A 24,234-nucleotide genomic window follows, 5' to 3' on the forward strand; every position below is an offset into this window, starting at 1 on the left:
TATACTTAAAAAGAACAGGAGTACTTGTGGCACCTTAGAGACTAACAAATTTATTAGAGCATAAGCTTTCGTGGACTACAGCCCACTTCTTCGGATGCATCCGAAGAAGTGGGCTGTAGTCCACGAAAGCTTATACTCTAATAAATTTGTTAGTCTCTAAGGTGCCACAAATACTCCTGTTCTTTTTGCGGATACAGACTAACACGGCTGCTACTCTGAAACCTGAATATACTTACACGCTCACACATATAATCCCTGATGGAGTAGTATAAAGATTTTATGGCATGAATTTGGGACACAAATGATGTAGGTCATGCCAAAGGAGCGCCAACAAAGCATTAACACTGTCCAACACCACCATGGATTCTGTATGTGCCATGTATGGTTTTACAGAAAAAAAAACTTCTTTAGAAATGCTTGAGAATTTTTAGAAATGTTATTAGTGCTATTTTTCATATCCTTCTGCCTGCACAGGCAGGTTGCTTTAGTACAATTTATGAGCCTCAGACGGAGAGGAAATTAATACATTTTAGAAAACTCTAAAAATAGCTTTTCATGTCCTCATAATGTAATGAGATGAAGGCTTGATATTTTGTGGGCCGGATGTGTCGCATCCCTTTGGAAAGGGGAGATTCCAAGCTTCTCTCCAGTTGCATAAAACGCCCACTAGCATTGATAGTTTGAGAAATATTGGACCTTCAATGTGTTGTGTGAAGGGTTACCACCATGCATGTATGAATCTAGTAGGTATCTGATAAAGTGTGTATGTATGCTGGACACAGGAATTTCCATCTGCTAGATAAAATCAGTAGTTTGTCTAGTCTGGTCTCCTGTCTCCAGCAGTAGTCAGTATGCAATGTACTTTAGAGGAACAACTAACTAAAAGGAGAAGTTTTTTTCCTAACCCCAGGGCCGGTGCTACCATTAAGGCAAACTAGGCGGTTGCCTAGGGCGCCAAGATTTGGGGGCGCCAAAAAGCGGTGCCTCCCAATTTTTTTTTTTACACCATTCCTGGGCTGGGCTGCCAGCGGCACGCTGAGACGTGCGGCTCAGACTCTCTCTCCTAGCATAGGAGGGAGGGGAGGAGAGGAGAATTAGAGCAGGGGTGGCGTGCTCGGGGAGGAGGCGGAGCAGAGATGAGCTGGGGTGGGGAGCTGCCGCATGGCTCCCGGGGAGCTGCCGCGGGGCTGGGGCAGGCGCGCAAGGTGGAAGTTTCGCCTAGGGCGTGAAACTTCCTTGCACCGGCCCTGCCTAACCCAGGCAGTTAGTGGCTAGTTTATGCCCTGAATTAGGGTTTACACCCTTTATGAATGTTTATCCTTTCTAAACAAACTATGGATGGTGTTATCCATTTAAATGGCTCATTCTTTTTTAGCCCTCCTATAAAATAATGTGTGTGAATATATATGTATGTCAGAGTAAGACATACAGATTCAGATTAAGTTCAAATGTTCATTCTGCTGCCCTGACTGCTTATTCCTAATTCCCATAATTGATATAGGTGGTAACCAGCGATAATACATATACAGGGCCATTGGACAGCAGCAATTCAGTATCGTTAAGCCATATTAGTCTTTCTAAGTATTTATAAGGTGCCTTCAACTTGGCATCGAAGTACCAAACCCTGGTAGGAAAAACATCCTTAAACAGATTTTGTGATTGTGTAGAACAGATAGACATTTACTGTGTAGAAAAAGAACTGGTCAATGATTAAGGGCTGAGAAATGCTCAGACAAGGACTCTTTCTAAGGGAGATTTTCCAAAACCTCTTTGACCAAAGGAAGGTGCCTGCAACCCAGGGCAGTGTGGTTAAAGACGGATAAAATGAGGAGCTGCCGGGATTCTGTTTTTGATGTGGAGGATATCCCTATGCCACTTCCTCATGGTGGAAATTTAGGGACATTATACCTCAGAAGGCGGCACTCTTCACCTCTTTCAGAAGTTCATGGGTTCCAATCCGACGTCAGGACTTGTCCTACTCGGTGATGACATTGCTGTGCAGTGCCCGCTGCCATACTTTTAATGAGATAATTCTCTGAGTTTGTCTATCTGTCTCTAGCGGCTGTTGAGATGAAACTGGAAGATCCCATTCATAAAAAGTAGATTATAATCCAGGTGTCCTGGACAACTTTTGCTCTTCCAGAAATGCAGTTCCAATGTCCAAAGCTGCATGTGACCTATTGTTAAATGTCTGCTGTATTTGCCTACATCACTGCACTACCACTTTCTGGCTCTTCACTTTCGAAAGCATATTAAGATAACTTGATTATGCTATAAAATGCTCTTTAAAAATTCTCTTCTGATAAATGTCGGTGTACTTTTCAGGGTTAGGCTATAGCATTAGCCCCAGTCCTTAACACTGAACTCCCCACCACCTTTAATTTTAGAGGCTAATATGTTTCCTTTTTGCACTGTTATTTTGATGCTCTTTGCATTGCCTTTGGGAACAGAGAAATGCCACCCAACCAGCATGCTATTTATGTTGTTCCTTGCACTGAACTGCATGAATGAATATGTTCTCAAAGTTTATTGTTATTTAATGCCCAGAGTCTAATTTGAGAATTTGTATAAAAACTGCTGCAGATAACATTTAAACTATCCAAATATTATTTTCTATGCAATTGCTTTTTGACATGCATTACATACCTCATTAATTCAAATATGTAATCTGCCTTTGCATTCTTAGGACCAAATTCTGCCCTCAGGTATAGATGTACAACACCTATTTATATCAATGGGGACTATGCACAGATACGAGATTGAGAAATATGGCCCTTACTAGAGTAAATTTCTGTAATGTCCTTTAATAAAAGCTTTTGTAAAGTTGTCATTCTGTAGCACCCCTTCTCCCCAGAAGAATATGCATGAGCCTTGCTTTATCCTGTAAGTTGCACTGGTTGGGGGTATAGAGTTAAACTGCAATACAGTCTAGCCCATCTATTTCTGTCTTCTCCAGACTGTTGCTGATATGTGACACTAAATAGGTTAGAATTTTCACATAGCATGGTGATCACACAAGTCCTGTAGTTAGCTTCGATATCTTGCCAGTTACCCGCATCTTATGTAAAGATTTCCAGTTATGGGTGTCAAAGAAAAGAGGAGGAGTACTTGTGGCACCTTAGAGACTAACAAATTTATTAGAGCATAAGCTTTCGTGGACTACAGCCCACTTCTTCGGATGCATATAGTGGAATATATATTAATAATAAATATTGAAATATTTATTCCACTCTATATGCATCCGAAGAAGTGGGCTGTAGTCCACGAAAGCTTATGCTCTAATAAATTTGTTAGTCTCTAAGGTGCCACAAGTACTCCTGTTCTTTTTGCGGATACAGACTAACACAGCTGCTACTCTGAAAGAAAAGAGGGTGAAGGAGACATATACAATGACTTTAAAGGCAGAATACATCTCTACCCCGATATAACACTGTCCTCGGGAACCAAAAAATCTTACCGCGTTATAGGTGAAACCGCGTTGTATCGAACTTGCTTTGATCTGCCGGAGTGCGCAGCTCCACCCTCCGGAGCACTGGTGTACCGCATTATATCCGAATTCGTGTTTTATCGGGTCACGTTATATCGGGGTAGAGGTGTACAACAACATGGAACAGTAGCTGGACAGTGCTCTCCGACAGGATTGGAACGTGGTGTCGATTACTGATGGAAGGTGTGTATGGTATGTTTGGAAATAGTATGGAACCCAGGAGTTACATATTATTTGTTTAATAATAATGTCCACAGTGAAGTAATATCTCTTTATGTCCAATTTTTGAAAGCAATGGGTTAATTTACATCACCACATGGTTCAATGTATTGCAAAGCACCAGACCATGTCTCCTGGATCAGCTCTGTGTTTTAGTAACTGTCTGGAGTAACTGAACATTTATCATTTTACCACCGAAATATTAAAGGATAGGTTATTATTTGTGGCTTAACTTGAATTAATAATTTACTCAGGTTTTTCATTACCTAGTTATTAAACACCTGTGTAGTTACTGTGTCAGTGGCTAGTAATTCATGAAGTTTAAAACTTCCGCTGAGTGGTTTTTCACCTAAAACACTATTTTAGTTTATCAGTAAATATTCCCAAATCAGAGATAAAACAGGGAATGCAATCATCCAAATTCCTCTTTTCTAGTCTAAATTGTTAATGCCTTTCCATAGAGCTAGTGAAAAATCTCTCCCTTCCTTTGTTCAGTGAAGCATTTATTTTTTTCTATGGTGTGACTGCATAATGAGTGCCTGCTGAGACAGTATGTGTAATGCATACTTGTATGCATCAAAACCATGGGAGCTCAGACTTTAATCACAGGCCTCTGTTTACAGAGGGGGAAAAAGTGTTACATGGGTGTTCCACAGTTTTATTGTGGAATTTTCCTTGGGAGCTGGGATATGCATTGCTTATCTTATTTAAAAAAATCCCACTGAACTTGGTTTGACTTCGTGGTAGCATGTGACCCAGTTTCAACAAGTAAAAACACCTAAAAAGTAAATATTCAATTTAGAAAAAAAAAACCCTTTGTGTAGAAAAGAATGTGTGGGGCTTCCTCCCTCCCCCCCCCCCCCCCGAAAGCATTTGTTCTTTCTTTATTTTGAAGTTATTTGTGTTTCTTCTTTGGCTGTAGTCTCAAAACAGACACAATGGGCCTGAGTCTGCAAGGTGCTGAGCATCTGTTGGTAGCCTTTTATAGGGTTACCATACATCCGTTTTTTCCCCGGACATGTCCGGCTTTCTGGTAATCAAACCCCCGTCCGGGGGGAATTGCCAAAAAGCCGAACATGTCCGGGAAAATACCGGCCGGGCACTTCCCCTCCCGCGGCTGCTCTGCTCCTCCCCTGACTCTTCGGCTCTGGTTAAGAGCCGAGCTGCCCGAGCGCTACCGGCTTCGGGCAGCCCCCTTGCCTCCGGACCCCGAGCCGCCGGCCGGGCACTTCCCCTCCCGGGCTCCAGCGGCTCTGCTCAGGCGGCTGGGGTCCGGAGGCATGGGGGCTGCCCAAAGCTGGAGTGCTCGGGCAGCTCGGCTCTTAAACAGAGCTGAAGAGTCCGGGGAGGAGCACAGCAGCCGGAGCCTGGGAGGGGAAGTGCCCGGCCAGTGGCTGGGGTCCGGAGGCATGGGCATTGCCCGAAGCCAGAGTGCTACCGGCTTCACAGTTTGCCGGGCAGTCTCCAGACCCTGCGCCCCCGGCTGGGCGCTTCCCCTCCCGGGCTCCAGCTGCGCTGGGGAAGTGCCGGCCAGAGGCGCAGGGTCTGGGAGCTGCCCAGCAAACCGTGAAGCCGGTAGCGCTGGGGCAGCCCTTTTCGCGTGGCTGGGAGGGAGGAGGGGGAGTTAGGGCGGGGCCGGGGGTGGAAAAGGGGTGGGGCCAGAGCCCCGTGGAGTGTCCTCTTTTTTTTATTTTTTAAATATGGTAACCCTACCTTTTAGCACCTTGAAGGATCAGGCTCTAAGGCCCCAATCCTAGATGCAGAGGGCTCCTGACACAGTGGAACTTCTGTGGTTCTGTTAAGCCTTGAATTGCAGAAAGAGGTTCCCAAAGCCTGTTCCACCGTGGAATTTGGAGTAAGAGTCAAATCTCTCCCTTTGTTTACACCACTGAAACCACATTGGGGTCCCAAAGGCTTCAGTGGGAACCCCTACTGTATATCCAGGGCAAGATATGGTCATATCTGAAAACTGTCACATCAGAAGACATCATTCCTCTTTCTTGCACTTTGACATTTTACCTAGTTCTCTCTTCAGTCAAATGTTGTTAATACTTTAAAGTAAGGTGCTGAAATGTGCATTTAATATACAAAAATAATTTAATTTAAGATTTTATTAAGATTCAAGAGTATGGCTATTGTTTGTAACTACAAACATTAGTAAGCAAAGATTCTGCAAGGCCTGTATGCATCCATGTCAAACTTGCACTTCATAGTCCTGCAGATTGGCCTGTTTTTGTAGGGTCATAAGATCTATCTATCTATCATTCTTTCTTTCATTTGTTCTTTCTTTACATTTTATACTTTCCAGGATGTGGTCTCTGCATTGCTCCAACGTCTTGTGCCTGTGCACATTAGCCCTGTTCAGCACACATGGAACACACCTGCTTGTGCATGCACATATCCACTATCTGCTATCCAAAGAGCTGAACATCTTAATATCTGCAGGAGTATAACTCCCAGAATCAGCCAGCGACAGAAACAACCCTGCATTTATTTTAGCTGTTGTAAAGGTTTTAGATCCCTGATTACATCGTGATGGCCAAAATCTAAACGCCTCCTACCCACTACAGAGCAGCTTGTCTAGTTACTCTTGTGGTAGCTGACATACTGTTTCTCCAAATGCAATACACATCCTCCCAAGATATTGAAAAAGATATAGTGAAAGTTAATTCATATGTACCTTTTGTGAAACACAACCCATAGCTAATGTATGTATAGATGAGAAGTCCCAGCATTCCTTTTCCTTATATACTGTGACAAGCACAGTTTTGATCTCAGTAGCGCCATCTATTTGAGAACTGACAGCTATATAAATATGATACAAAGAGTAGGTAACAGGCAATGTTATTGTTTTTATAAATGGAGAGACCTGCAAGTCTAAAAGATGCAGGACACAATCTTGCTTCAAATGGGCCTTTGGCCAAAATATAAACCCGAATTGTCACCTTTTCTTCAGGTGCTAAAAGTCTCAATTCCTGATTATACTAGTAATGTCCCTCTAACTGTAGAAATTGTTTTCTTTGAATAAGCAAGGAAAGAGGCTAGTTTTTTTGTGTTGACAATGTTAAGCTTTTTAATTTTAGGATAACTATTTCCAGGTCATATTTCAGTTCCTGATCACTGGGATAAACACATTTCTCATGTCTCAGAAGACAGCAGCATTGCCTACAAACTTAAAGATACAAATTAAAACAATCAAAATTAAAAGCATTTTCAATTTGCATGATCACTAAGTCACAAGGTAGCTTCAGCATGTGATAGAGTGGTAGAGTATGCAAATTTAAATACTGTTAAGCAACAGGATACTTTTAGGAATGCTTTTACCAAAAAATATGCGGTGAGTATATAAATTTGAATTGTAATGACAGATCACTTCAGTCAAATGAAGCCTAACAATCAAAGCCATTTTGATGGTTACAGTATTTTTCTTCTGAAATATTTGAGACTGCAGTAGGAGAGCTCCAACTCAAAGCAAATATGAAAGGCATAAATTTTCTAGTGCTCCAGAGCTTCCCCATTTTAACTCTCATACTGGCACTAGTGCAGTATAAAATCAGTGGACTCTGGATACAACCAATTTACTTTTGGTTTTAAATCACCCAATATTGTATTATTGTTTGGACTTTTTTTAAACCAGCATTTTTGCTGATTAATGTCATTTGTGCATTCATGTTATTTCATCATTAACCTGATCATCAGCTATAGGTAGCAAAAACTAACAATATCCTAGTAACCAGATTACTGTATGCATGTGGGCCTTATTTATTGCCTGAATGCAACATATAGCTTTTAACAGGGTTGTGTGATAGAATGTTTGAATACAAACAATTAAAATCAAATTGTTCAAGCCCTGAATTTTTCATACATTAATAAAACATCAGCTCTGCATAGGTTTACTTATACTGTGTCTAAAGATTTAGCAAATTAATGTTAACATGGCTGTGTAACCATAAACATGTAAATCCATGAAGATGTTTTATTGCACAGTGGTATTACTTGGGCTGTCAACTTGATAACAAGAATCATCCAAGTGAATTCTGACTGACAAAAAATGCAGTTGGATAACAACTTCAGTTTGTTTAAGCAAATGAGTGCCTAAGCTCTCAAGCACTCTGTTTTAGAGCAGTCAGTTTTCATTAGTCCATTTCATGTCTCACAGGTATCTGTGTAACTACAATTAGCAACCAGCTACAAATGCAGTTCTTTCACAGAAATTCGTTGCATGGACCAGAGGAGTGGTAGAAGTTGAAGCTCATAACGCTACAGTGAAGTAAAAATAAAAGTAACAATTCTTGCACATTTAAAATGTGTTTTAGTTCTCCTTTGCTTTAGGGATTAAGGAGAGAGCATGATGATTTGCATGGCCCTGCATTTACTATGAAAAAGTCTTCTCTATAATTTATGCACTGTGATTCTTCAAGGGCCACCCAATGGAGCTGCAGTGCACAAATGTGTTTTGATTATTTTTTGAGGAAAAAAAACATGAACAAATGGATATCATAATCAGTGTTTTTTTAAAATGTAAATTAATCAGCCCTTGAGATGCTGCTTTGCATTTTTAAACCATTTTAATATAAAGTCCTTTTCTTAGTTACTATAATGGATGAATGAACCCATTGTCAAATACTTCATTCAATGATAATTTGATGTCCATTAAATATGTGTGTCATCAAATTAACATCAAGTGCAAAAGGCTAATGAATCTATTCAGTACTTAAGCATGTTTTCGAAGGATGACATTTTTCATCTGCCTGGAAACAAAGTTAGAGAATTAAACACCAATTCTGTGGCTCTCTGAACACTCTTTAATAAGGAAATAGTTTATGGAACTTGGCAGATTTTCCCTAAACCATGAGATAAAGCCCATACATAAACAATAATATCCTGTGGTACTTGGTACCAAATTAGCTGACTTTTATTGCCACTGAATAGAACTGCAGTCTGGCTTTTTTCAGAGTTCATTCTTGAAATTCCAGGAATATTGTAGTAGACCACTTCAAAGGTTATTATTCATCATCAGAAAACCTTTTGACTGTTTACTGACTCTTGATCTTTGCTCTCTTCTACATTGACAAATTATTTCAAATCACACAGGAGGTGCGGATTCTATGAGGAAGGAATTATGTGTTCAAAGTGCAGGTTCATTAACTAAGTCATCATTTTGCAGTTAAAAATTGTGGTTATTCCTGTGAAGGTGTGGGTATTTGTGAACATAGAAGGGAGGGTACTTGCTGACCCGTAGTGAGTGTTGTATTAATATTTGACATCTTTGCCTGTAGGCCTGTGCCTCTAGGTTTTAATAACCTATAACGACAATTATTACTGGAATAATGCATATGGAAGATGGAACACCACCTTTACTAAGATTGACTTAAAATAATACTTTATTTACTAAATATTAACTAACTAATCCCAAATCCCTCGGAGAGATACATATATAAGTACTATTGTCCCCCATTTTACAGATGGGGAAACTGAGGCACAGAAGTGAAGTGACTTGCCCAAAACTACACAGTGGTAGAGCCTTCAGTCCACACTCTGTCGCATACTGGTAAACTCATAGTGCTGGCCTTAGTCTTTTGTGATTTATACAGTTGTATAAGGTCCTACACTACCTATATGTCCCCCCACCTGCCTACATTCACTATCTGTGGTCTTGTCTGACTCCAGCACTAACTATTATGGCAGGAAATGGATACCTTAATTGCCTTTCCCAATCCTATCACTTGGAAAGTTGTATTGCAACTCAATTTCCTGATTTCCCAGTCTGTCTGTGGGAGTGGTGGGGTGAGGGGAGGTCATCGGAAGCCACAGAATATCTTCAAAAAAGAAGAACAGGAGTACTTGTGGCACCTTAGAGACTAACAAATTTATTAGAGCATAAGCTTTCGTGGACTATAGCCCACTTCTTCGGATGCATATAGAATGGAACATATAATGAGGAGATATATATACACACATACAGAGAGCATGAACAGGTGGGAGTTGTCTTACCAACTCTGAGAGGCCAATTAATTAAGAGAAAAAAAAAAAAACTTTTGAAGTGATAATCAAGCTAGCCGAGTACAGACAGTGTGATAAGAAGTGTGAGAGTACTTACAAGGGGAGATAGAGTCAACGTTTGTAATGGCTCAGCCATTCCCAGTCCTTATTCAAACCGGAGTTGATTGTGTCTAGTTTGCAGGACTGGGAATGGCTGAGCCATTACAAACGTTGACTATCTCCCCTTGTAAGTACTCTCACACTTCTTATCACACTGTCTGTACTCGGCTAGCTTGATTATCACTTCAAAAGTTTTTTTTTTTTTTTTCTCTTAATTAATTGGCCTCTCAGAGTTGGTAAGACAACTCCCACCTGTTTATGCTCTCTGTATGTGTGTATATATATCTCCTCATTATATGTTCCATTCTATATGCATCCGAAGAAGTGGGCTATAGTCCACGAAAGCTTATGCTCTAATAAATTTGTTAGTCTCTAAGGTGCCACAAGTACTCCTGTTCTTCTTTTTGCGGATACAGACTAACACAGCTGTTACTCTGAAACAGAATATCTTAAAACAGATGGAACAAGGGTTGCTACACCCAAGGAATGTTTTATATAGAAGGCAGTTAGGGAGGGGATGGGTATGCAAAAGTGGGAGACCTGATTTTAAATGGAGAGAAAGTTGCAAGGGGCTCCTGGACATGCTACTTTGCTTAATGCTAGCAAAAGCCTAGGGATTCTCCTGCTGGTTGGTGTTGAGACATTCCTGATATTATCACTTCTGGAAGGCAACACGTATAGGGATGGTATTTGAGTTTGTGGGTGGATGACAATACCTGGAGACCTCATATTTCTTTGATCCCAGTATATCTGTATGTGGTACAGACATTGTGCTTATTGTACTAGTTAGTTCTCATGGAGCTGGATGAAGATAAACTATCCATGCTAAATATTTTAGATTTGTCAGCTGCCTACAGCACCGCTGTAGGGTACTACCATTCTGGTCTCTTGGAGGAATAGGTGAAATTGCTCTGAAGTGGCTCCACTCCTTTCTTTCTGAGAGATCTCAGAGGAGTATGTTGGACAATTACTCATCAGCTCCCAGGACTCTCGTGCTGGGTACCATAGTGTTCTGTCATCACCCACCTGTTCAATATGGTTATTAGGAGGGTAAGTGAGGAATAGGAGATGTTGTGTTTTTCAGTATGTTGATGATGCCCAGCTCTATATCTCCATCTAATTCAGCCTGGCTAGTGCACATGAACAATGTATTCATTCTGAGAATTACACTGAAGTTTGGAGGAAAGGTTACCTGGCTGAGACTCACCCCAGAGAAGACAGAAGTAATGCTTGTGGTTTGGGGAAAGCAACTGGGAGCAATGGCTAGGACTATTTGATCACCTAACGTGGGGGTGGCTACCATTTGTTACTCAGTTTGCTGATTGCAGGCTGTATTAGATCCCTGGCTGATCGTGAAAACATCTATAGCAACAGGGGTCAAGATTTCTTTACCCTCTGCAGTTGGCAAGAAGATTGAGAACTTTTCTCCTATGTCTTTGTCATCCTGAGATTAGACTGCTGTAGTGCCCTCTACGTGGGGCTGGAACTAGTGGTGCAGAACAGGGCTTTGGAGCGGAGCCCGGAGCTGGAGCGCAGAGCAGCTCCGGAGCAGTGGAGCTGCCGGTTTTTGCCTGGAGCTGGAGCGGAGCCGGAGCACAGCTCCAAAGCCCTGGTGCAGAATACGATTGCCTTATTAATTGGTGTTTCACAATGGAAGCATATTACATTACTGTTGAAGAGCTGCATTACCTTCTGTTAACATCTGGGTGAAATTTAAGATGTTGATTTATCAGACTAAATACACAAATATTTTGGGCCCAGCCAGCCTGAAAGTTTTCCTCTGTCCTGGGTGATACAGTAAACCTTCATAGCCTTAAAGGCTATAGAGGGGGTCTAGAACTCACTTTCTCCTTTGTTATGATGGAGACTGGATTTGTTAAATTTTAGGGCACATGGCAAGGGTCATCTGTTATCTCAGGAAATGGGTTGTGCCATTGGGGTTTGTTGTGAGGTAACATTTCTGGAGGGCTCTGTTGCAGTAAATGAACCTCTTATTATTGTTAAGTGGACTATGGTGTGACGTTGCCCTCCATATGTTTTATGGAAATATTTTATGTCTGGCTCAACAAGGCAGGAGTCCCAAGCTGACAGGGAAAACTGGCTCAGAGGTAACTTCAGCACGTCATGTGACAGTCCCAAGGGGGTCTCTGTGACCGAACCCGTCACATATGGTATGGAGTAACCTGGGTGGTAAGACTCCTTTGCGTTAAGGGTTTTTACTGTTGCACGCCTAGAGCTTGAATAATTGCTTTTAATACATTTAACAAAGGAATGAGATAATACTACAGATCCTACAAGGCAGATGCAGGTAACAGGTGTTTAAATGAGGGATGGGCAAAACCAGTTGGGATGGCAATCACTGACCTGAATTTTCATCACATTGACCTGAATTTTCACCCCAAATGAATACTGTGTTGTTTTCTTTTTGAGATTTGTAATCGTTGATGTATCTGTTTCGTTTGCATTTATGTTTTCGTGCCTGCCTTTGTATTTCCTGGCTCTGTGTGTGCACGTATGTACGTGAGAGAGAAAGAGCATGGGCAGAGGAGGGAGATGCCAAAATAACACAAGAAGGTAGTTGAAAAAGTTTTTCAGAGCTGCTTTTAGGTTATTTCTGACCCAGCTGAAACCAGGAAGGACTGGATATGTTCTAGCCTGAGTTCGGCAACAAAAAGGTTTGGATAAGCACAATAGAGGTCATACCCTGGTCCCATTGAAGTCAACTGGAATATTGCAGTCATCTTATCCATTTATTGGGGTGCCTGTATGAGCCAAACCACCAAACTGTTAGAAGTTTGCCTGGCACTGATATCTGTATTCTGTCTTTGCACCTCAATTAGTTTTTTTTTTTTTTTTTTTTTTAGTATTGTGCATTTTGAATAAAGGTAAGTAAAAATAATATTTTGCACATATATAGAACCTTTCATTTGAGGATCTCGGGTTACTTTACAGGCATTAAAACACACAACACTTTCAGGGGTGAGCTGTCACTGTTGTTAATATTGCACAGTAATACTACACAACAGTTTGGGACAGGAAGTGATGTATTTAGCATATCCAATTGAAAATGCACAGAGAAATTAGGAATTAGATTGTAATGACCTGACTTGGAATTCTCCTAGGACATCTGAGTTAATACCCCTACACTGACAAAAATTGCCATGAGATCTTCAAAGAACTTTTCAATAACGCATAAATATTACAGTTAGAAACCCAGTATTGAGTTTTTAAAGAGTGTAATCTCAGTGAGAGAAAATAGACTTCATACTTCTAGACAATTAGGAGACCCAGGCACTAACTTTTAATGGAATCTCCCATTAGTAAGACCTGTGGATATTGCACTAATTTCATTTAAGTAGCAAGACAAAGAAATTATTAAATGCAGAGAATGTTTTACCTTTATGTTGCATACAGTTCTTCACATCCCCCCCCTTGAGTGCTGCCTCGTGAAGATATTAAATAAACAGATGCTGCTGTTTCTTACTTTCAAACACATTATTTTGTGCTCTATTACACATTTTAATATAAACAATGAACAAAGTTGATAGTTTATGTACAACAGACAGTAAAATTTTAAAGAGTATTCCAGTGAGTATATTTTATCCATTTGAAACATAGTTGAACATAATTCAGAATAAGAGATTGCTTTTTCCATTTATTTTTAGGTAGTGTTTTGGTAGCATTCTTCATGTCACCATTATGTTTGAATTTAACAGAATTATAATAAATCACACACTTGACAATAATTCCTTCATTCTGGTTTTCACTCTCAATCTCTTCTCCTTGGTTTCTATTCTTTAACATAAAGACAAGAGGTTTCTAAATTAGATTTAATACATTGTCTTTTAAAACGGGAAAGCTGGGTATTTCTGTAGAAGGACTGATTTTCAAATGCTTATAATAAAATGTACAGGCAGTTAATGGCAGTTAATCTTTCCATTTATAGACTTATTTGTCTATTACATTCTTTATTTCTTTATACTACTTTGATCATGCCCTGCTTGGTTAGTCCTAAGATAAAGGAGAAACAGACATTCTCACCACAGTTTCTCCATCTTAGGAAATCTTTTGTGAACAGAGATTTATAATTGTTTGTTTTTAAAACTCTTTTCTGAGGGTTTGGAGGCAAGTTTTTTAGGTATTCAGTATCAATTATATATTTTTCCATCCATGAATTTACCTATGTAGAAAGGCAAGTGTATCATCAAGATGGTATTCATCAAGAAAAACATGAAATAGGCAACATAGTGCCAGTATTTTTGTTTCACTGCGTAGTTGAGCATGGATTCCTTATTTGGCATCATTTCTTTCCTTTTTGAACATTTGTCTGGGAACTTCATTTAGCGTTTGAAAAGAAAGTGGTATACTCAAGAAGTACATAGGTATCACAATGTAGAATGCTAAGCATTGCCTCTGGATAGACCGCTCAAACTGATGTTTCTGCCATTTTAATGTACCCAAAGTTGCTTGTGTCTGCTGTTGATGTCACTTGCATTCTCTCGGGTATTAGGAAAAAGGAACATACTTTTGTTCTTGACACAGCAAGATGCAACCAAGGAATTACAAAAGCTGTAAAGGAAAGTGTTGGTACAGGAAGTCCCAAACTCAACTAGTGATTGAATGGTGGATTCCACAAAATGAAGATCAGTGTGCACATTTGTCTTGAATTCAAACACTAAACTGGGATATGGTAACATGAAAAAACAAGAAATTAAATCTCAGTTCACTAGAGCTTCCTTTGCATTGGTCAAAATCAATATATTTGTATTTCATAAAAACAGAAGGCAAAAGGCGATATGAGAATACTTTAATGCTGAAGAATTTATTTCTGCCTACTATAATAGGTAAATTGTTTAATAGTTCCTCTCAGGACATGGGCTCCTCCCCATCTCATTCGTCTGGGGTTAGTAAGACACTGGGTTATTTCCCTGCATACATTGCCCTTGGATAGCTTTAATTATGTATTTATCTTTTACAAAAAGTTTCTAAGTTTCTTGATGCAGACTTGGTTTTAAAAGTGACCTGCAAAGAAAAGGAAATATAGGGCCTGTGTCCTTTTTTGTTGCTTTATAAAACATTAATAGAAGTACATGAGAAATTCAGGTCTTGTCTACTTTGCATGGCCCTGATCCAGGGAAAGTGTGTGCTTAACTTTTTTACTATCATAAACATCTCGGAGACACCCTCCCCACCAAAGGTTTTCCAGAAAAACTAGTGAGGACCAGTCTTTATGTTCCTGATATTTCTTGAGTAAAGAACAAATAGGAAAAAAAATTAAAAACAAAACCAAAATTTTTCAGGCTGTCTTTATTCCTCATAAAGAAGAATAAAGGGGACATAGGTCCATTAATTAAAAAGCCCTTTGCAGGACACCTATTAATTCAGGGTAAGTGTCTCCTGATTTTTTTTTTTTTCATTCTTTACAGGTGCACAATGTAATAAAACTATTCCACTGTAAAACTGCCCCATTGGAAGCTAAAGGATATAAAGGTTATAGAAAATAGGTAAATAATCTTCTGCCTTTTCCATCTGAATTCTACACAAAATCATCCTTACACAGTTTGTAGGCTATGTAAGTGATCACCATTGTACAAGTATGGTGGAACCTTTTTTGTAGTGCCTGATCATGAGAGATGTTGATCATCCAAGAAATCTCATTGAAGTCTCGTTTAGGCAAGACCATTGAGTGAAACTTTAATATAATATAAATATAAATCAAGTAAAGTTTCAATGTATTTTAAAAACAAAAGTCTGTTGAGATGCAGTCAAGCTTCACTAAATGAATTTTCACTATATCCAAGTTAACAACATGCCCCCCCCCCCCAAATTTTCAACTTTGCTACTGCTGGCAGAGCTGAACTGGTGAGAAATGTGGGGTGAGGGAAAAAGGTAGTGTTGATACAGCTTCTGTAAATCCCATTGTTCTATATGCAAGTTATATCCACGTTGTACTATAAGTAATCATCTCTGAATAAAATGCAAGATGTTAGAGTTCAGAAACATGCTTATTTGTCCAACAAAAACAAGCACCATCTTCCTGGTTAGTTATCACATCATCTTTAGAATTCTGCAGAAAATTTATATACAATGGTTATTCAAATTAATTAAAATGAACTGTAAATATTTGTAGGTCCTATAATTATTTCCCTGACTCTGATAGAAAAGTAGAACGATGATAGTCCAGTTATGGCTCCAATGCATGAGGCAGCTTCCGAAGTGTATTCCTGCAAAGAACTGCAATTTCCTATTTTTAAGATTTCTAACCATACCTTCCTGACCTCGGGGGATCTCTGTGTAACACCTGGACTCTGTGCAGGTCATGTGGTCTTACAGTGGATCATGGGATAATGTGCCAAAGGCATGAGTACCTGCAGCAAGAGCCTGAAGGCAGAGTGGGAGTGGCGATTAAAGATAAGAGAGAGGAAAGGAATTGGAGAAGAATCTAGGGGTAGCAGGGGGCATGTCAGAGCTGGAGATAAGATAGATCTCAGAGCTGGAGATAAGTGTAAAAGATGCGAGGAAGGAAGTAAGGCATGGAAGAAGTGGAGAAGAGAATTCTAGCCACACACTGTCAGTCTTGTTTTTGGAAAGATGAACAAGATATTGCACAGAGGAGGTTGTTATGGACGAGGGAATAGAGAAAAAATATTAAGGGAAACTTAATGGTAAAGAAGAGTTAGCTGGCGTTGACTGACATTCAAAACCATGTTTTATTATAATCATAAATTAATAATCCATTGTGAGAAATATCTTTTCACAAGAGTAGATTGCATGGTAAGCAGTCCGACCTTTACTTTAACATTCTTTTGTTTGTGGAAAAATAAAGCAGTGATTGCAACGCTGAAATCACTGACTGCAGTTTCATTCCTCCCCCATGCAGGTTAAACTCTCATTTAGAAGAAAATAATAATTATGCACCAGATTGGGTGGGTAATAGCCAGGAAACACTGAAAGGAAATGCCTGTAATATTTTTTAAGTGTGATAATCATATTTGATTTGGCTGCATCTACAAAAATTCAAATAAAAATGTCTGACTTCATTTACAGAAGGATTTTTTTATTACACTGTGGAGGGAGGGGTGAAGGAGCAAAGCACCAAAATGGTCATGTATTCATTTGAAAAATTAGAAGAGACTTCTGGCAGCCTCACAGAATATCAGATTACCAAAAAAATAGAGACACTTTTAGACTGTAGGAGTTGTAATATTAGAGACATGCACAGTATTTACTTACTTATTTTACCCCTTCCCAGAGAGGCTTCAGAGAGTGAGATGAGAATTCCACTCTGCTTTATCTTTCAAATGTTGGTTTTATACCCTAGAGAAAGAGAATAAGAGAGCATATTTGTTTTGTTTTGTTTTTAAAAAGGTAATCTTTGGTCAAACTAAATTCCAGCTAAAGATAGCTTCAGAAAACTAATGGGATCCATTCAAAGTTTTTTAATAGTCATATGAAAAACATATTGGAACAGAAAATAAATGTTTCCAATGCAGTAAGTACTGAATATTAAATTCCTGACACACACTCCTTAGCTGTCTGCTACAATAGTAAATATTCAAACATTGAATAGGAGATTAGAAGTTTATAGGAGATTGCTTCTTATTCATTGGTACAGTATGCTTTGCTGTTAACTGAGACTTTTGTTACCTGTGAAGTAAAACCATTAGATATGGGGCCTTTGAATTGTTTGAATTACAACTGCAGCCAAGCTTATTTTCACATGAATGCAGGCGTAGTACTTTATTTTAGACCGCAAGTCTTGTAGGGAGAGAGGTTTCATGTTATGGGATGTTAATTGAAAATTAATAAATCAATATCTTTCTATAGACTTCTGTTCTCCTATGATACTTCCTTAAGGCATTTCCAGAGTAGGGAGACTGAACTGTATAGATTAATTCAGAGTACATTTGCTATGTTATTGAAGATTCCAACTCTGTCAAGATATTGATTATTATTAAATGTGTATATTGAGGGGCCATATTATTCCAGCTTCTGGTTGTTAAGAGGCCCATTTTGTTCTCAAAGATGGCTATTGTTATCCAATTTCATAAACTGCTCATTCTCAGCAAGCAGACTAATTAAAATATCATCGTCTCTTTTGTATATATACTTCTACATTGCTAGTCTCCATAGGACTGCCACTCACATTTATTCCCTGTTGTTACATAGTCTGTAAATATTTCACTTATTCTCCTATCTGAATTAAACACTGAATGTAAGAGACAAAAATTGGGTTCACAGATGTATTTGAGTTCATTGACATTTTCTGTCTTCATAAGTCTATGATTCACTCACTGTAACCCTCATACTTCTAGGGATGTAAAAGAGACCTGTTGAATTTTGGATACTATAATGTTCAACACTAATTGTTGAAGGTGTAACAATCAGGTCTAAAATTGTAATCTTTCCATCCCCCTCACCCTTCTTTTCTCCTATTGAATACTTTTCTGTGGCTAATGAGCACAAATATGTTATCTGTAGATGTATGTAAGTAGTCACCTTTCTCCAGAGGTTTGTCCAGTGGCAGAGATATTGCTGCTTCATTAATGGTACTTGGCCATAACTTGGTGCTCTCCTTGTGGGTATTCAGCGTAAGACTTCTCTGAAATTGTCATCCTCCTGTCCAACCCTTGAATACTGTGTTGAAGTTTAGAATCTTTGACGTCCCCTGTAATTATGCCATAAGATATAGTGAATACACTTCTTAAGGGCCCAACTGGGTAGGTGCTGATTACCCTCTACTTCTGGTGCTCTGTTCTGTTTTTAGGCCACTAAATGATGCCAGTCTCTCTAAGTCTATTTTGAGGCTGAAGTGTTTCTCCTGTGTCCCTTGTTACCTATAAAACTTAAAACCCACTCCATTATCATAACTGGGTAATTGTCTGAGACACCAGGCACCTTGAGACTGGAACTCAGTTAAGGAAAAACAAATGGTTAGCAATGCTGATAAGGCTAAATTGCATCATCTACTTATCATCAACCAAAAGAACCACTGAACAATGTCAGAACATGCAGGACTACAAAGGGGAGGTAGAAATGGGTTGTTTGTGTTCTCCTGGAACTTTACACCTTCTGTGTCTTTGCAGAGTTAATTTGGGTGAATTCATCTCAAATTAGCCGAGCTTGAGTGAGAGTCCGGCCACACTGAAAAATAAAATTTGAACTGCACAGAGTGATTGGATTACTGCGCAGAATGACTGCATTGGCAGATGACCAGTTATTCTTACTCAAGCCAATCCAGTTACAAGCACCACCACACTCCAGTTAAGGGGTTTTATGTGTGGACAGGGCTCAAGATTGGGGCAATCCTCAAATTATAACTCAAGCTAACTCTGTAATGAAGACAACCACTAGGTCAATAGTCAGTGAAAATCATTGGTTAGTAGCACATATGAAATGAAGTGGCAATCACAACCCAGCTCCTAGTCCAAGTCACTAACCCACATTTGGCAGTAATTGGTATTGTCATATTTGTTGAAACAGTATGGTGGAATTTTGATGTTAATCTGTGGCTTTATTACCCAGGCCCTGAGCAGAAGGGCCAGGGATTGAGAGATGAGTATGGAGTGTGAATTACTATCCTGCCCCAGAGATCAAATTGAATCATCATGGCAGGAAAACACGGGGAAGCTTGTGTGGTACTGTGTTGCCAGTGCTGTGCCTCTCCTGCAGATAGAGAACTACCGTCTGGGCTAGTACCTTTAACAATACAAGATTCACAGTCTGAAAAGAAAAAAAGGGTCAAGTAGGCAGCGTGGCCAAGTGGCAAGTTGTGGTATGGGCCAGTGACAGCGGTATTTGGCTGATATCACAGTCATGAAGCACAGAAGGACAGCGGTGAGGAGGAGAGCTTTCGAAGAGAAGAGGGAGAGGCATAAGCATTTGTAGTAAGCTAGTGTGTTCACTGAGTACAAGGAATGGCACAGAAGGATTTCATGCCTGATTATAGTGTAACCAAGGGGTAGTGAGTCAAGGGTGATTAAAATGTATGATGATTTTTCAAACATACCACAAAATGTAAAACAATCTATTTAGTCATCAAAGAATCTTTTTGCATTCTTTGTATTATTTGCATTATATGTCACTGTCCAAAGAGAAAATATATATATATATTTTTAAATAAAAGCTTCAGACTCAGAGTGATTTGAAACAAAGCGTATCAAAATGCTTTACAAAGGTTAATTCATTAAGCCTCACAACACACTCTGTGAAACAGGTACCCTTCATTCCTCTATATGTGTAATACCATGCCTATGAAGAACACTTTGTTACAATGATTTTAAACTGTAAACGTAGAGTAAACTGAGGCCCAGAGCTAGGAGTCATTTCCATTCAGGCCACACAGCAGCTCAGGAGAAAGCTCAGAATAGGACTAACTCCCAGTAACTGGCTCTAACCACTAGATTACAATTCTCCTGTATATTTAAAATGCAAAACAGCTTTGCGTTTTTCTGTCTTTTTCTACTTTACACTTTAACAGGATGTGACTTGATTTCCAGAGAACTTGGAGGCAGTTCACATTATCCACTCCACTCTGTAAGTTATATTATTTGCAAAACTAGATGATTCAGCCCCCTGATGAAAATTGCCCAGTCAGACAGACCTAATTTGTGCAGAAAGGAAAGCGTGTCATTTGCAGAAAGGTCTGTTCTCTGCAAATCTACTTGATGGATGAATGAAGGGAATAGGAAGAATTTTATTAAAGGCACCATCTCAAAATCAGTTGCAAAGGATATATTTCTGTAAATGTTTCCACTGAATACATGACAATCTATAAAGTGTCTGAGTCAGTATCTGAATTCTGTTTTCTCCTACCTGTCCAAATGCAACCAATTTGTAATTGTTTCTGGTGATTTTCATACTAGCACTTTATTTAGCTGTTAACAAATACTATAATTCCTTCTTACACAGAACTTAAACTAATCCATTTACATGACTGCTGTAGCTTTCCCAGACTCTCTTGTCTCTCTCACCAACAGAAGTTGGTCCAAAACCAGATATTATCTCATCCACATGGTCTCTCTCTTAGCTAAACATGTACATTAACCCTCGGAGCCCTAAAGACAAGTTTATTATCAGCCTCACTTCTCTTCCATGCCCCTGGTAGAAACCTTTCCCACCATTGAGAATGAGACTCATTCACTCACTACGCAAGCATTCTTGCCAAATACTGGAAGATGTCCTGTCCGCCGATCCCCCTAAAATGAGTTGGCCAGCAAACTCTGCTCTACTAACCACTGCACTACTAGCTTTTCCCTGCTAATGGTTTCCATGCTGATTTCTCTCTACCCTGGCCTACCTGCCTTCTGGAATCTGTGCCCTTCTCCTAGTTCTGTCTAAAAGAGGGTTTGGGTAATGGCAGGCTCTATTGGGATTATAGGCCAGAGAAGGAGATTGGAGTTTGTGTGGAGTTGGGGAGGCAGGAAAACTCAAGACCTGCTCCAAGTAACGCATTTTGGTCCCTCCCAGCTTTCCATCATAGCACCTTCTTGCAGCCTCAGAAAATCATTTGAAATTAATCATGTGTTAATAACCTCTTTATTTCCAGCCCTTTCCTAATCCTGCCTTTAAAAGCCATTTGCTTACCAAGGACAGAGTAGCTGTTAGTTGAAGCACTGAAGATAAAGGGAGCTGATTAGTGGAGTGTCGCAAGGACCACTATTGGGACCGATTGTACTCACATTATATATTAGGGTTACCATTCGTCCGGATTTACCCGGACATGTCCTCCTTTTTGTGCTAAAAATAGCGTCCGGGGGGAATTTGTAAAGCACTCACAATGTCCGGGATTTCCCCCCTCCCCCGGAGCGGCTGGGAGGGCTGCAGGAAAGTCCCGGGCTGGACTCCAGAGCAGCTGGAGAGGAGCTCCGCCCTGCATTCTGAGCAAGTGTCTCAGCACAAAGTGCAGCCCTCCCCTTTTGCAACTGGGAGCAGTTACTGCCATGCAGCTAGCAAAACGGGAGCGAGAGCACTTTGTGCTGATACAAGGGCAGCTCTCCCCTGCAACCCGGTCCGGGCCAGGGACCGGGTTTTGTTGTGCAGGGCCAGGGACCGGGTTTTGTTGTGCTGGGGAGCTTAGCCACGTGTCCGGCTCGCACAGAGCCCAACACCCTGTTCTGAGCAGCAGGGTAAGGGGGGCAGGAGAAGGGGCAGGGAGGTTCTGGAGGGGGCAGTCAAGAAACGGGGGGGGCTTTTTGGGGGGAGTGGAGAAAGTTTTGGGCAGTCAGGGTACAGGTAGGGGGTAGGGTCCTGGTGGGCAGTTGGGGGGGGGTCTTAGGAGGGGGCAGTTAGGGGACAAGGAACAGGGAGTCTTAGGTAGGGGGTGGGGTTCTGGAGGGAAGTTAGGAGCAGGGGTCCCAGGAGGGGGCAGTCAGGGGACAAGGAGTGGGGGGGTAGGGGGCTGGGAGTTCTGGGGGGGAGCTGTCAGGGGGCAGGAGTGGGGAGAGGGATCGGAGCAGTCAGGGGACAGGGAGCAGAGGGGTTTAGATGGGTTGGGAGTTCTGGGGGGGGCTGTCAGGGGGCAGGAGTGCGGAGAGGGATCGGAGCAGTCAGGGGACAGGGAGCAGAGGGGTTTAGATGGGTTGGGAGTTCTGGGGGGGGCTGTCAGGGGGCAGGAGTGGGGAGAGGGATCGGAGCAGTCAGGGGACAGGGAGCAGAGGGGTTTAGATGGGTTGGGAGTTCTGGGGGGGAGCTGTCAGGGGGCAGGAGTGGGGAGAGGGATCGGAGCAGTCGGGACAGGGAGCAGAGGGGTTTAGATGGGTTGGGAGTTCTGGGGGGGGCTGTCAGGGGGTGGGGAGTGGTTGGATGGGGCGTGGGAGTCCCAGGGGTCTGTCTGGGGGTGGGGGTGTGGATAAAGGTTGGGGCAGTCAGGGGACAAGAGGCAGGGAGGCTTAGATAGTCCTGGGGGGCAGTTAGGGGCAGGGGTCCCAGGAGGGGGTAGTCAGGGGACAAGGAACGGGGGGAGGGTTGGGAGGTCAGGGGGGGCGGGAAGTGGGAGGGGCAGGGGCGGGGCTAGGGCGGGGCTTCTCCCGTCCTCTTTTTTACTCGCTGAAATATGGTAACCCTATTATATATCACATGTGAAAAGCAGCATGCAGTTATAAGGATGAAATGTGCTAATGACCGCCTTCTCATAGAAAGGAGGAGAACAGGACACACTCGTTCAGCGGACTTGTATTGACTGGAACCAAGGAAGACAGGTGTAACATTCTAAGGAAGAGTATCGGAGGGTAGCCGTGTTAGTCTGTATCCACAAAAACAACAAGGAGTCCGGTGGTACCTTAAAGACTAACAGATTTATTTGGGCATAAGCTTTCGTGGGTAAAAAAACCTCACTTCTTCAAAAAAGGGGACTGCACCTTTAACTGTGGTCTTCAATTTTTTTCAGTTTTTTCTTTCTTTTTCTTCATAAAAATGAAGGATTAGGAACCAGGCATAAGATGATAAGCTCGCTGCACTCTTTCAAACACTGGTTTGCCAGTACAGCTCATTTGTGACCTGCAGCAGTCCTCTCCTTTTCCAGTGTGGAGCCATCTACTCTGTTCTACCAGTGCATGGCATGTGACCTGTAGCGCTCTGTGCTGTTCTAGAGAGGAGATGTATAGAACCCACACCGGGATGCTGGTATTCACAAGGAAAAAGTAATCTGCATTGTGGGTGGTTAGTTCAAACAGAAAAACTAAGACATGCTCCCATGCTGTGCAGTTTCCACCAGGCAAAGTTGAATAGCAAAATGACAGTGTTTCCGCTTTCCCGACTGCCAGTTTATATCTGGCTGTCGTCCTCACCAGCACACACATTCCTTCCTCCTTCTCTGGAGAGCTGTAGTTTGCTACCCTGTTTCCCCGAAAATAAGACAGTGTCTTATATTAATTTTTGCTCCCAAAGATGCGCTAGGTCTTATTTTCAGGGGATGTCTTATTTTTCAGAAATGAAAAATGCCTTATTATCGGTGGATGCCTTATTATCGGGGAGGTCTTATTATCGGGGGGATGCCTTATATTACAACGAGAGGCAAAACTGTAAGTAGGCCTTATTTTCGGAGGATGTCTTATTTTCGGGGAAACAGGGTAAGAAGTATGTGAATTTAACTTCTGCACTGCAGGCCAGCAGTGCCTCATTTGTCAGTTCCTCTTTGTAACTAAAGCAGTGGCTGCAGGATTAGCTGACTGCTTTGGGTAGAGTTTTAATCTCTGTTAGCCAACCTATATCTCACAAACTCAGGGAAGTGGATGTTCCTGGAAGTTGTAATGGAGGATAAAAAGCAAATCCACCGAAATAGCAGTGTTACCGTCTGATGACTGCTTGATGGCCTGTGCTAATTTAGTTTGGTGATTGCAATTGTTTACAGTACAAAATACACTGGCACAATTAATATCATTTGGCATTTTGGTAGTCTGAGCAGTGATAGATTGAATGGGCTGAAC

At 41.1% G+C, this 24,234-nt stretch overlaps 1 protein-coding gene and 1 long non-coding RNA gene across 3 annotated transcripts in view; one reads left to right on the top strand and one right to left on the bottom strand.

The window, feature by feature from the left end:
* MAMLD1 (mastermind like domain containing 1) overlaps positions 1 to 24,234 on the top strand; it is a 346,199-nt gene that overhangs the window by 36,089 nt on the left and 285,876 nt on the right. The gene's annotated exons all lie outside the window — the stretch shown is intronic.
* LOC128843327 (uncharacterized) lies at positions 17,046 to 21,968 on the bottom strand. Its single transcript, XR_008446224.1, has 3 exons — positions 21,490 to 21,968; positions 18,308 to 18,476; positions 17,046 to 17,125 (listed from the first exon to the last, which is right to left on the bottom strand). It is a non-coding gene; the product is annotated as an uncharacterized LOC128843327 (long non-coding RNA).

This window comes from Malaclemys terrapin, chromosome 9, assembly GCF_027887155.1.
Source record: "Malaclemys terrapin pileata isolate rMalTer1 chromosome 9, rMalTer1.hap1, whole genome shotgun sequence".
Taxonomy (NCBI): domain Eukaryota; kingdom Metazoa; phylum Chordata; order Testudines; family Emydidae; genus Malaclemys; species Malaclemys terrapin.